This window comes from Cavia porcellus, unplaced genomic scaffold, assembly GCF_034190915.1.
Source record: "Cavia porcellus strain 051 isolate PalLab524CR breed Dunkin Hartley unplaced genomic scaffold, mCavPor4.1 scaffold_14, whole genome shotgun sequence".
Taxonomy (NCBI): Eukaryota; Metazoa; Chordata; class Mammalia; order Rodentia; family Caviidae; genus Cavia; species Cavia porcellus.
Window position 1 is genome coordinate 56,785,308 of NW_026947497.1, and position 12,052 is coordinate 56,797,359.

The following is a 12,052-nucleotide window of genomic DNA, read 5'->3' on the forward strand; positions in this document are numbered from 1 at the left end:
ACTGCAGGGAGGGTTTACTCTGAGAGCCTGCACTCTTCTTCACTAAAATAAACTCTGTTAAATTCAATTTGGTAACATATTCCTTTCAGCAGTTGTTACACTGCCTGGCATTTTCATGTCTACTCAGATTGGAGCACATCTTCAAAGATAGCCACAGAAGCTGAGTCCAGAGGCATTTGCTTGCTTGCTCATTTCCCCATAAGGAAGTCAGCAGCACAGAGGAACCGCTGAGGTCTCTTGTGCTCAGAGCACTAGCACCACATAGCTGGATAGAATATGGTTATTAACCTGTGTTTTGTTTGTTCTCAGCCAGGGAAGTGGAGCACTCTTTGCCAACTGGGGAAGCTGTGTTTCTGTTAACTCCTCATGGAGCCGAGCAAAACAGCAGCTTCAGTCCTCTCATCCATCATGTGGCCCATTATCTGATTTAAAGACATTATTTGAATACAGAACTTGATATGGTGGTGTTTTGAATTCAGTATCATTATGATTATTTTTCTTTTCAAAGTTTCTTTCCGTGTATATAATCAAAGATAAAATATTACACCAACATATCAGCAGTGTTAATTCGAACATAAATCTTTGTTTTCTAGTTTACCAAGTTCCAGATTAGAAATCTTGTACCTCTGTTGTTAATTTGTCCTAATGGCCTGTAAACACTTCAGTCCTCAGTGCAGCCTCTCTGTAAGGATTTGAAACTGAGAACCTCCAGGGAACCCAAGTTTTTCAGCTTTCAGCTGCAGTTTCTAAGGTGTTGCAGAGATTATATGTCTTTCCTAAAATTCCAAGATCGTTAATATTTCTGTCCTGCTAGATGATGATAGTCTTTATTACCTTATATGTACTTATGACTTTATAATTTATAGAGAAAATAACAGTTCTGTCTTCAGGGATGATTTTCCTGGTATCATTTGCAAATGAAAAATATGGCCCTACATTGCAGTGTTTATCAGTGGAATTGGTGAGATTTTTTCATAGTTCAGTCAGACATTCAATTTATCTAATTATGTCCTTTCAGGAAAATGATACATTTTTAACCTAAATAAGTAATTGAGTGCTCACCAAAAGTAAAGCAATGTAGCAAAGTATACAGGAAATCTTCAAACATTATTAAAATTGACTTGAGTAAATTTGCAAACAAGGTCAAAGTAATTTATCATTATTTTTCTAAATGTTAACGTGTTTTTCCTGCAAATTATTAGCTTATAAACATTGATGCCACTTTAGTAAGGTGATTTTACTTAATTTTAAGTGTTATTCTGAAAGCAATCTCGTGCAAATAACTTTTGTAAAAGCCAATATATTAAGAAAATATTAAAATGTAAAATATAAAAGGGTCATTTTTATGTACTTATACAATATTTTGCAAGGCTGTTTAATGACTATAGTTCTAGGTTCTTCTTACATGATCTACTTTTGTGGTGTTTGGCTGTACCTTAAAATGTCTATGACCGCCTTTACCAGGTGAGTGTTGTAGATTCACAGCGCTGATATGACCTTGGACAGCTGACCTTGGACGTGAAGCTTCTATGGATGGCTAAGAGGGCAGGAAGGGGAGTACTCTGTGCTTAGCCATAAGAAACACATCTTGCGAATACTGTGGTGAATAGCAGGTATAGAAACTCACTTCCAGGTCGTACAACAACAGTGTGTATGTATTGTGTTGGTACAATGAGAAGTCAGCACACCAAGGTGTGCACTGCTGGTAAATAGATGTCCAGCTGGGCACAGGGTGAATAAGTGGTGCTTACTCTGTTATCTTTCCAACTTGTTCTATGAAAATTTTCATAGTGAAATATTAGAAAAAAAGGTACAACACCAAAATAGAAGTGGCACATTTCATTTAGTTTATACCTAGAAAAACTTTAAGACACAGAAGGATTCACTCTGCATATTATGAATGTAATCTTGTAAGCTGTGTCTGGCTCCTGTAAAGGGTGGAAAATTTTCTATTAAATTAGCAGCAGACACAAAAAGACCACAAAAAGGTGATTCCAACCATGCAAACCGTCTCTTTTTTAAAGAACTACCCATTTTCCAATTTCTTAAGTGTGACATCTTTTTTCCAGAATTCTATACCTTTCTCTTTTTTTTCCTGTTATGATTGTGGTTCATTAAAATACCTTAAGGTCTTTTTGTATGCCTAGGAGATACTGGGTCCTTTTATAAAGGTTATAGTAGTGAAAAGAATTCAATTTAAATATCACCTCTCAAGTACAGATATTTTGGCACTTCTCTGCTCACATACATTTAAATTTTATAATACTGTAAAATACTGTAAATGTTTGTTAAGATGAAATGCAGAGCACCTGTGCACGGAAAAACAGCTGTCAAGAACTAAATATTGCCGGGTAGAAGCACGAGAGAGCAGCCCCTCTAGCTAAGCTGAGTTACACTAAGGTAACCTGGGCTTTCATGAACGTGGTTGGCCGCTGGCAAGCACTCTGTGATAAAGAGATCTGCTTGCTGACAGATGTGTCTGCAGGGTAAGAGGAAAACAGCAGAGCTGTGTGTTTATCAGTTATCTGTAAAGCAGCTGGCTCTGGTTACCACGTGAGACAACATGGTGTGTAGTCTAATGTGAGAATCAGAGAAACTTAATTCTATGTGTGTCAAATGATCTTTATCTTAAATAAATTTATTAGGGGTTGGGTTACTATGTCTCTGTAGTATGAGGTTTGAAATCTGAAATGTGCTGCAGTTGCTTTCATCTCTGGCTTAATTGTTACAAAATAGATAATACTACTATTCCTATATAGTTATATTAAGACATTTGATATTTTACACCAGGTTGGGTTCACACAGAATCTCATTGCTGTTCTGTGCTGTTTAACTAATTACTTGATGATTAATTTTATGATTCATCTGCATTTACACAAAGTGTAAATTTTTATCTGGAGCTCCAGTCCCAAAGTAGTAAGATGTCTTATCATCTTTTTGGCACAGACCTCTGATAATTTTATAGATAGTAGCTTTATTATTTGAGACTGTACAAAATAATAAATAAAAAATTTTTAGCTCTGTTTCACTTTCTTGCCCCATTCATAAAAGTTAACAGCTTGGATTTAGTATTCCAGGCATTTGTCTAATATGCACATTGATATTTATAGCACATTTATACATAATATACCAAGTTTAGAATATTGTAGTTCAGCATGTAATATTAGATAACTTATTAAATAAAATTGGTATTATTTAATGTGAATTTCACATCACAGTACGTCCTGTGGTCATTTCTATGTCCACGCATGGAAACTTCGCTCCTTTCACAACGTGACAGGGCTACAAAGCGTGGAAGGACCCTTCCTCTTGCAGACCAGCCTCGGTTGTGCACAATCATGCAGTGTGGAGCTGGCATTGAGCTAGGGAGGTCCGTGGTCCTGCTTTAGGAAGGAGTGGGAAAAGGCTGCTTGGACTGCGGGTCCAGACTGTGGCATCTTCACACCCAGCGAAGCCTGGGCACTTCCCAGAGCAGCCCCATAATGCAATCGCAGGAACAGTCAGCGCTATGTCCCAGGGCACCCAGAGCCCCAGGCGCATGGAGGAGAAACAGAAAGAACAGCCATCATCAAGAAATCAGACAACAGCAAATGCTGAGAGGCTGCAGGGCAAAAGGAATCCTTCTGCGTTGCTGGTGGAAATGAAAACCAGTACAACAACTACAGAAGTAAGTGTGGAAACGCAAAAAAAAAAAAAAAAAAAAAAGTTTTCAATCGAACTCTCTAGTTCCCTTCAATGTATTTTCAGGAAAAGTTAAAGTCATCTTACTACAGTGGTGTGTGCATGCCAGGGTTTACAGCAGCACAGCCCATAATACTGGTAGCTCCGTCTTGGAAGAGGCCTGTACTGTATGCTCATCAATCAGTGAACTGAAAAACAAAATGTGGTATTTATACTCAACTTATTACTGTTCTGCCGCAAGGAGAATAAACTTGAGTCATTCAGAGGAAAATGGTTCACCTTGAGACCATCATATGGAGCAAAATAACTCACACATGCAAGTTTAAGTGTTTCATGGCTTCTCTTATATAAAAAATACAAATAAAGAGAAAAATAAAAGATAGATAATAAAATAAGAGAGGTGCTTTGTTGGCTTGTTTGTTTCTGCAGATGAGAGGTGGACAAAGGTGGAAGGAGCACTGCGGAAGGGAGGCGAGGATGAAGAAAGAACTGAAAAGGTTTTGCGCCTCTATCTGCTCCCCGTGAGGAAAGAAACCATTACGTAGCGCAAACAGGAACTAGTGCAAAACAACAACAGGAAAAGTAAAATGTAAATTAAAATTGGACTAAAAAAGGAAAAGAAAAAATCATAAAATACTAATGAGAATACATATTCCTTCCAAGCTCCCCTGGAACATTTCCCAAATAGACCATTTGCCAAATAAATTTCAACAAATTGACATGCAAGCGACGGTCACCAATAGGAATGGAATTCAACTGAAACTAAGAAAAAAAAAAAAAAAAAAAAAAAAAGATTTGGTGTATGTTATTGTGTGTAATTTTTACATACCCAAAACAGCTAAAGGGCCAAAGACTAAATCATGTCACATTTATTTTTCCTGAATTAAAATGAGTAAACAGTAAAACAGACTCAAAATGCTGGTAAGTTATTTTTTACTGTGAAAATCAAACTTAAAAATACCTAAAAGAAATAGATAAAATAATCTACTGTTTCACCTGAACAAAAGACAAAATACAAATGAAACCTTTCAGTAGGAAGAAATAAAACATCTTAGGAAAGTACCATGTAAAATAGAGCAAAACAGACAAAAACAGAAGGACCAGAAGTCAGGCCTTTGAAAGGACTGATGAAACTGATGTACTATGAATGCTAGTTTCACTAAAGAAAAATAAAGTTTCATATTAACATTAGAAATGAAAGAAAGCACAAAATAAAATTATAGGAGAATACAGTGAACAAGCATGTGCTAAAAGTTATATAATCAAAATGACAAGGCAGGATTCCAGGAAACATTACCAAACTTGAACTAGTAAGTAATAGAAATTACGAGTATACCTACAAAAGGTAAAAAGGTTAAATTAATATATTTACAGTTTTCCACAAAATAAATCCCAGGAGGGTAAAGCTTTAATGGTCAATTCTAAGAAACATCTAAAAATAATTATACCAATTCTTTCAACCTGTTCTAAAAATATAAGACAAGAAATAATTTTTCCTGAGGCTAATATTTCTTTGATATCAGCACAAGACATAAATGTTCTATGACTGTACACTAATTTTACAGATGCAGGCCTGATTTGATAGCAAAGAAAGTAAAATATTTATAATCATCAGCAAACCATTCTTCTCTGTGCAGTAAATTTAGTTTTCCTCTGCAACAAAAACAATCTAAAATCACTGCTTGAAAATCTCTCATTTTTCTGTCATATAATCTTGCCTAAAAGCATGATAAAAGCTACAAATTATTTCTAACCATTTGATGTCAAAGAGATTACCATACAACAATAAAAGTGCAAAACTTATCATTTTTAATCTTAAAGATGAGAATACAAAAATAGTAGGTGATTTTATTCCTTTTTAACAAAGAGCCTCACATTACCTTCTTACAAGTGGTAAATATAATCATGGTAATGCCATACATCAGAATCCAAGGATACTGTTTATGAAGGTAAATTTTTTTCACTTTTTGCTCCGGTCACAGGAAGAGACATGGAGTACAGTAATACTTGGAGCTGCTACTGACTCAGGATTGAAAGGAAAATGAAGTCTTTTTCTGTAATTAGCAATAACAGCTTCTAATAAAAGCAAGATGTGTAACAGAATTGCGGGAAGGAACCTGGAAGCAATTTAGGTAAGTGTCAGCACCAATTATGCCTGGAGGATTTGCATGCTGACCCTCGGACTGTAGTAGGAGAGCTGGTGTAGTTAGCCTGGTGTGTAAAGTGAGGCTTTGATGCTGAAGCCCTGACTGGTGGAACAGCAGGTGAAGCTCATACCTGAAAGGAGTTGCTTTAATAGATACACACACAGATAGGGGTTATATTCACTATTAGAGTACTATATACTTTTCAGTTTTACCAAGAAGAGAAAGCAACGTAGGAATAATGGTACACATGTGTAACCCGAAACTCCTACCTTGGAAGGGAGGTGTCCCTGTACACCGCACCAATCTTCCAGCCCACAGCACCTGCCCTCTGTGTTTGACACACTGACTGAGTTCCATGATGGGCAAAAAAGTGTTTAAATTTTTGTAATTTGCTTCAAGTAACTTCAGTAAGTCAACACAGATTCAGACACTAGCTCATAAAATTGTCATCACATATCATCGATATGAGACCTTAAAGAGGAAACATAAGCAAATAATTAATTAAAATGTACAATAGGTTTTCAAATTAATTTATCATACTATTATTTCTTATCAAGTTCTTCCTTCCTTTTTATTTCAGGGGTTATTTTATACCCATAAAAGCAAAAAGTTGCTTTTGTTTTGTGTTATTCTTATGAATGTGCAAGAGAAAGGGGACTGAATAAGAAGGTAGAGAGAGAAATAGAGACAGAGAAGGGACAGAGACAGGGAGAGAGATAGACAGGGAAGAGACAGAAGGACAGAGAAACAGAGAGAGGGAGAAACAGAGAGGGGGAAAGAGAGAGAGAAAGAGGAAAGAGGGAGAGAGACAGAGACAGAGAGGCAGGGAGAGAGAGAGACCGAGGAAGAGAGAAATACAGGGAGAGACAGAGAGAGACAAAAAGAGAAACAGAGGGAGAGAGACAGAGAGAGAGAGAGAGGGAGAAGGAGAAAGAGAGAGACAGAGAGAGAGACAGAGGGGGAGAGACAAAAAGAGAGGGGGAGACTGAGGGAGAGTTTTGCTTTGTCTTCTTCACAGAGTTTGATCTGTGCCAGGGAGATGAAATATGTCTAACAGAAAGGGGAAAAATTCTGAAAAAGAATTTTAACACAGTTGAATTTTTCTTCTTAGATGTAATAAGAGTCCACAGTCAGTCAAACTAGAAATGAAGTAAGTACACTTTGTCCTGCTCTCGTGGTGCAGGTGCTCACCTGTTCTTAGCTGCATGGCCACAGGAGTAGCGAGAAAAGCAATCAGAGCCAAACTGCAATGTTACACCACGTAAAATACAAAGAGAACAAAAGTGGAGAAATAGGACAAAGGAAACAAACAGGCTTGGAGGAATTTGTAATACAATACAGCTTCAAAGAGGTGTGTAGGTTCAGATAAATAAAAGAGAATGGAATTACAGACAAGTGCAGAGAAAAGTATAAAGGCGATGAGAAGCTAGAGACCTGAGGAGTTACACTTAAATATTTGTGCTGCAGTCACTGAGATGTAAACACACAAAAAATGTGACCTCACTAAATACATAAAATGTCTTTGAATACAAATTATTTCTAACATATTTCCACTATTATGAATGTTGTATCTTTATTGCATTCACTTACATACTTTTAAAATTCAAATTCTATCACATAAAATTTATTATTTTAAGCATAGGCTTCTACAAAGGAAGTACTAAAATTGCATTGTGAAAGTGATTAAATTTTATCTGTCTGCTTAAATTTTTACTTGGCAAATTGCACTAATCTGGCCTAGTCTATAATTATCCCATGGTATCACAAAGGCCACATCTGCTATTCTATTGCCAGTGGCTGAAAGAGAACCCGAAGTGCTTATTTAGTTTAATTCGCTGGAGAGAACATGTACTAAGAATCAAAGCACAGTGGAGCCTCCAGGAAGGGGAGCAGTGTCGAGTGGTGCTGCTGTCCTAAAGCCCTCCTGAAAGGTCTGGCATCTGTGAATAAACGGACACGTGAAGGAGCCACAGAGTATGCAGGGGCCGGGGGCAGGCGTTCCTGACTATATTTAAGGAATGCCTTCCAGGGTATAGTAAGCTCTCTCCTTTGTGTGCCATTCTATATTCATAAACTAGTCGTGCAGTAGGAATTGCCTGGTTCATTATAGATTAAGCCCAAGTTAAGTGCTCTCAGTAACTCACCCAGGGTCACATCAACATCCAGTAGCACCGTCATTTCCTAGTCATTTCCTGGGCTTTGAACCCTTGTCTCTCAACTGCTTTATGCTGCATTCCCAGTACAAAACAAGGTATTCAAAGCTCAGTGCTAAGAGCTTATTAAGCATCAGGAAATCTATCCTTACTAATGCAGACTCAGCTATGCATGGGTAAAGAAGGATTCTTGTCTTGGTCACCCATTATTCCTTTGCATTAAAATTGAGCATAGAGCAGACAGCAAGTTTCTAGTCCTGATTACAGAGCTAGCTGGCAGCATCACTGAGGAAAAGGACCTTCTCTTTACTGCAGTTAAAGCTTTTGTAAGATGAGATTTGGGTTTTTGTATCCCTACAGTTAGTTCAGATGAGTCAAAAGTTCTATAGCTATTTTCATCTTGTATGTCAGGCTGTAAAACAGCATGCTGTACGTTAAAAAGCTGAATACCAAGGGGCTGGGGATTTAGCTCAGCGACATAAGCACCTGCCTCGCAAGCAGGCAGTCATGAGTTCAATCCCTGGTACCGATAAAAGTGAAAAAAAAAAAAAAAAACTGAATACCAGATGCCTTTCTGGTCTACTTCCAGTGTATTTGTTTCCTTTATAAAGTCTGTGCCCCCTTCTATGCACTGCCTACTCTGTGGTCTCCTGCCCACATGGGAGAAGAACTCACTGTATTTGTACTCCAAAGTTTTTTTTTTTCTATTTTATTTTTGTTTTTGTTTGGTTTAGTTAATTTTTCAGAGACAGGCTCTTACACCATAGCCTAGGCTGGCTCACACTCAGTTGTCCTCCTGCCTGAGCTCCAGAGAGCTGGCATTGCCCGCCAGCACAACCTTGCCTGGCAGGACTTTGCCTCAGGCTTTCACCTCTTCCTCATTCTCATTTCTACCACATTCTATATGGATAATTAGCACCGAATTTGAAACACATTGATAACCAAATTTAATGGATAGGCGTAATTCATATTAATGCTAATCAGTATCATATGTATGCATATATGATATTTGATACATGCATATATACACATATTTAGATAAAGTCTCACTTTTGAATAGGCTTATACATGGGAAGTGTTTGTAATTCATTGTATACAAAAAAATCACTCTGTTGATCAAACTGGGCTTTTCCGAAGAAGTCTTGACTGACAAGCTATTTCTCCAAAGAGAAAATTGAGTTCATTAATATCTGAAATTTTATTTCAACTACAAATAATTTCCAAGATAAAAGCACCCTGGCTACAATCACATAAAATAAGCTGAGTTATCTAAAGTTTTTGAATGTAACCAATTAATTTATCAGAATCTAAATGTAATTTAGAATTTTAAAACAATTTTAGTAATTCTACACTTTCAATTTTGAAGTGGAAACCCTGCTTACCTATCAAATTCATAAAGAATGGAAGATTGAAATATTATAACTACTTACAAATATTCATGAAATTTCATAGGCTCTAACAACAGACTCTTTATTTTTTTTTATTTTATGGAAAAAAGCTTAAAGCAAAACTTCATAACAGGATAATAGAAATAATGATAATTAATACATTGCACACTGTCTTTAAAGTAGTCACTCAGATTATAAGATGTGGGCATGAAAAATTCTCCAATCAATATTAACACAAACTTCCCATTTATATGAAAATGCTAATAATATAACTTATGATTTCTCTCCCTTTTATCTTCCTTCTTTCCCCTTTTCCCCATCTTATTTTGTTTTTCCTTTCAAACAATTGCTTCTAATTTCACAATATTTATTGTATGTGTTAGACGTTATGTACTCTTTCAGTTTCTCATACCAGGGACACAACGTGATGTTTACACACAGAATTTGATTTATGTCACTTATGAGAGTGGCCTCAAGTTACATTCATTTACCTATAAAATTCTCAAGTTATCTTTCTTTATGACTGTGTAGTTTTTCATTGTATAAAAATGCAACATCTTTTTTAACCATTCCATAAGTGACGGACGCGTAGGTTGTTACCAAGATGTAGCTATTACAAATTGTGCTTCCATAAACACAAGTGCACAGATATCACTGTGTTGTGATGTTTTTAATTTTTCTGGGAAGATACCCAGAAGGAGAAGAACTGGGTCAAATTGTATCTCTAATCCTAGTTTTTAGAGGAATCTCCATACTGATTTCCAAAGTGATTGCAACTGTCCACATTCCAGTGCAGCGGGGCTCCTTTACTCCACTGCCCATTTAGCATTTGTTATCTGTAGATTTTTGGATGGCAGCCATTCTTTCTGGAGTGAAGTGGAATTTCAGTGTTGTTTTAATTTTTACCTCTCAAATGACAAATGATGTTGAATATCTTTTCATGCTTATATTTACCATTTGTATTTCCTCATCTGAAAAGAGTGGATTCATCTCAGATGCCCATTTTTGTGTTGTGCCTTTGACTTTGGGGAAGGAGGTCTGATTTTTTCAGTTCTTTGTATATTCTAGATATAAGTCCTTTGTTTAAGGGACAAATGGCTAAAAATGTGTTCCCAATCTGTGGGTTGTCTTTTCACTCTGCTGATTTTTTGGATGTGCAAAAGTTGTTTGTTTGTTTGTTTTTTAATAAGAGTTGATGCCAGTCATTGATTCTTGAAATAATTCCCGTGCAGTTTGGGTTTTATTGACAAACTCTTTGCCTACACTTATGTCTTTAAGATTTCTCTTTCACTGGTTTTAGGGTTTCTGTTTTAATGTATAGATCTTTGACCTATTTTGAGGTTAGCGCATGGTAATAAACAAAGGTCTAGTTTTAGTGTGTAAACAGCCAGCTATTCCAGCACCATCTATTAAAGAGGCTGTCATGGGTTGCCTCGATGATGCCCTGGTTTCAAGCTGCTCAGTCCACTAGGAAAACTGGAGATGAAGGAATCCTGTGATGAGGATGACTAGGTGGTGCAGCAGGCATGGTGGAGCCACTTGCAGAAACCAGGTAAACCTGAGTGGAAGCGATGGGGGCCCTGTGAGGGCTGAGCTGTAGAGACAGGAGCTCTGGGTTGGAAGGAGCCAGATCCAGAGCACCCCCGCCCCAGGTCTGCCAGACCTTGCTCCGGTTTTCCAGCGTTAACTGGAGTGTGTGTGGTGAGCTCCTGCTGCACCCACGGACCTACCAAGATCAACTTTTTCCAGACGTTGTAGTTCAGTGAGGATCACAGAAGGAAGGATGGGGAAGAAATCTGTGGGGACCACTCTTTGTGACTGTCCAAGGACACAAATCTGTCCCGAGGTGCTCCTAAATTTGGGGAAGGAGCCCAGTCAGTAGTGACACCAATCAAAGTATTTGGGAGAGGCAGATGTCAGAATGCTGTCTCAGGGAAAACAGGGGAGAGCTAGCTAGGGAAAAGAATATTAAACTTGATTTCTTTTCAAAAAAAGAGGCTGTCTTTCTTCCAGTGGACATCACTGGACATGTTTGGGTCCTTTGTCAAAGATCAGGTGACTGGGTATATTTGTAGTTGTATCTTCATTTTAACACTCATGATTAAAAACTCCACAGAAAATTGGAACATATGGTCTTTACCTCAATCTGATAAAACTCATCTATGGCAAACCAATAGCTAACATCATACTAAATGGACAAAACTGAAACCTTTTACTCTAAAATCATAAACAAAACCAAAATGTCCACTTTTATGGATTAAAAGCTGGTGGTCAACTTAATGCCAGCTGCATTAAATCATCATGGTGCTGAGCATAGATGTCCCACCTGAAGCAAGTTGCCAGCATAGATACATGGAGAAGGAGAACCTGGCATTGAGGCATCATGGGTTCTCCTACATGTTGCTGTTTGAACCGTTGGTTCTCCTGGAGAAGCTCCAGTCCTCACATTGAGCATTGTTTCCTGGCTCCGGAGGAGAAGACATATGTCATTTGGTCTCTAGGATGAACTCGTCATGCTGGCTTCCTGGCATGTACTCTGCTGTGCTTATCATTGGAGGAACTCGGGGCCTCTGTGTCACTGAGGATGGCTGTGCTGCTTTTCAGGACATCCCTGATCTCTATTATGAGTGTAACTTCTCGGCTCCAATGTAGAACTCTCCACCTACCAGCACAGCTCCTTCAC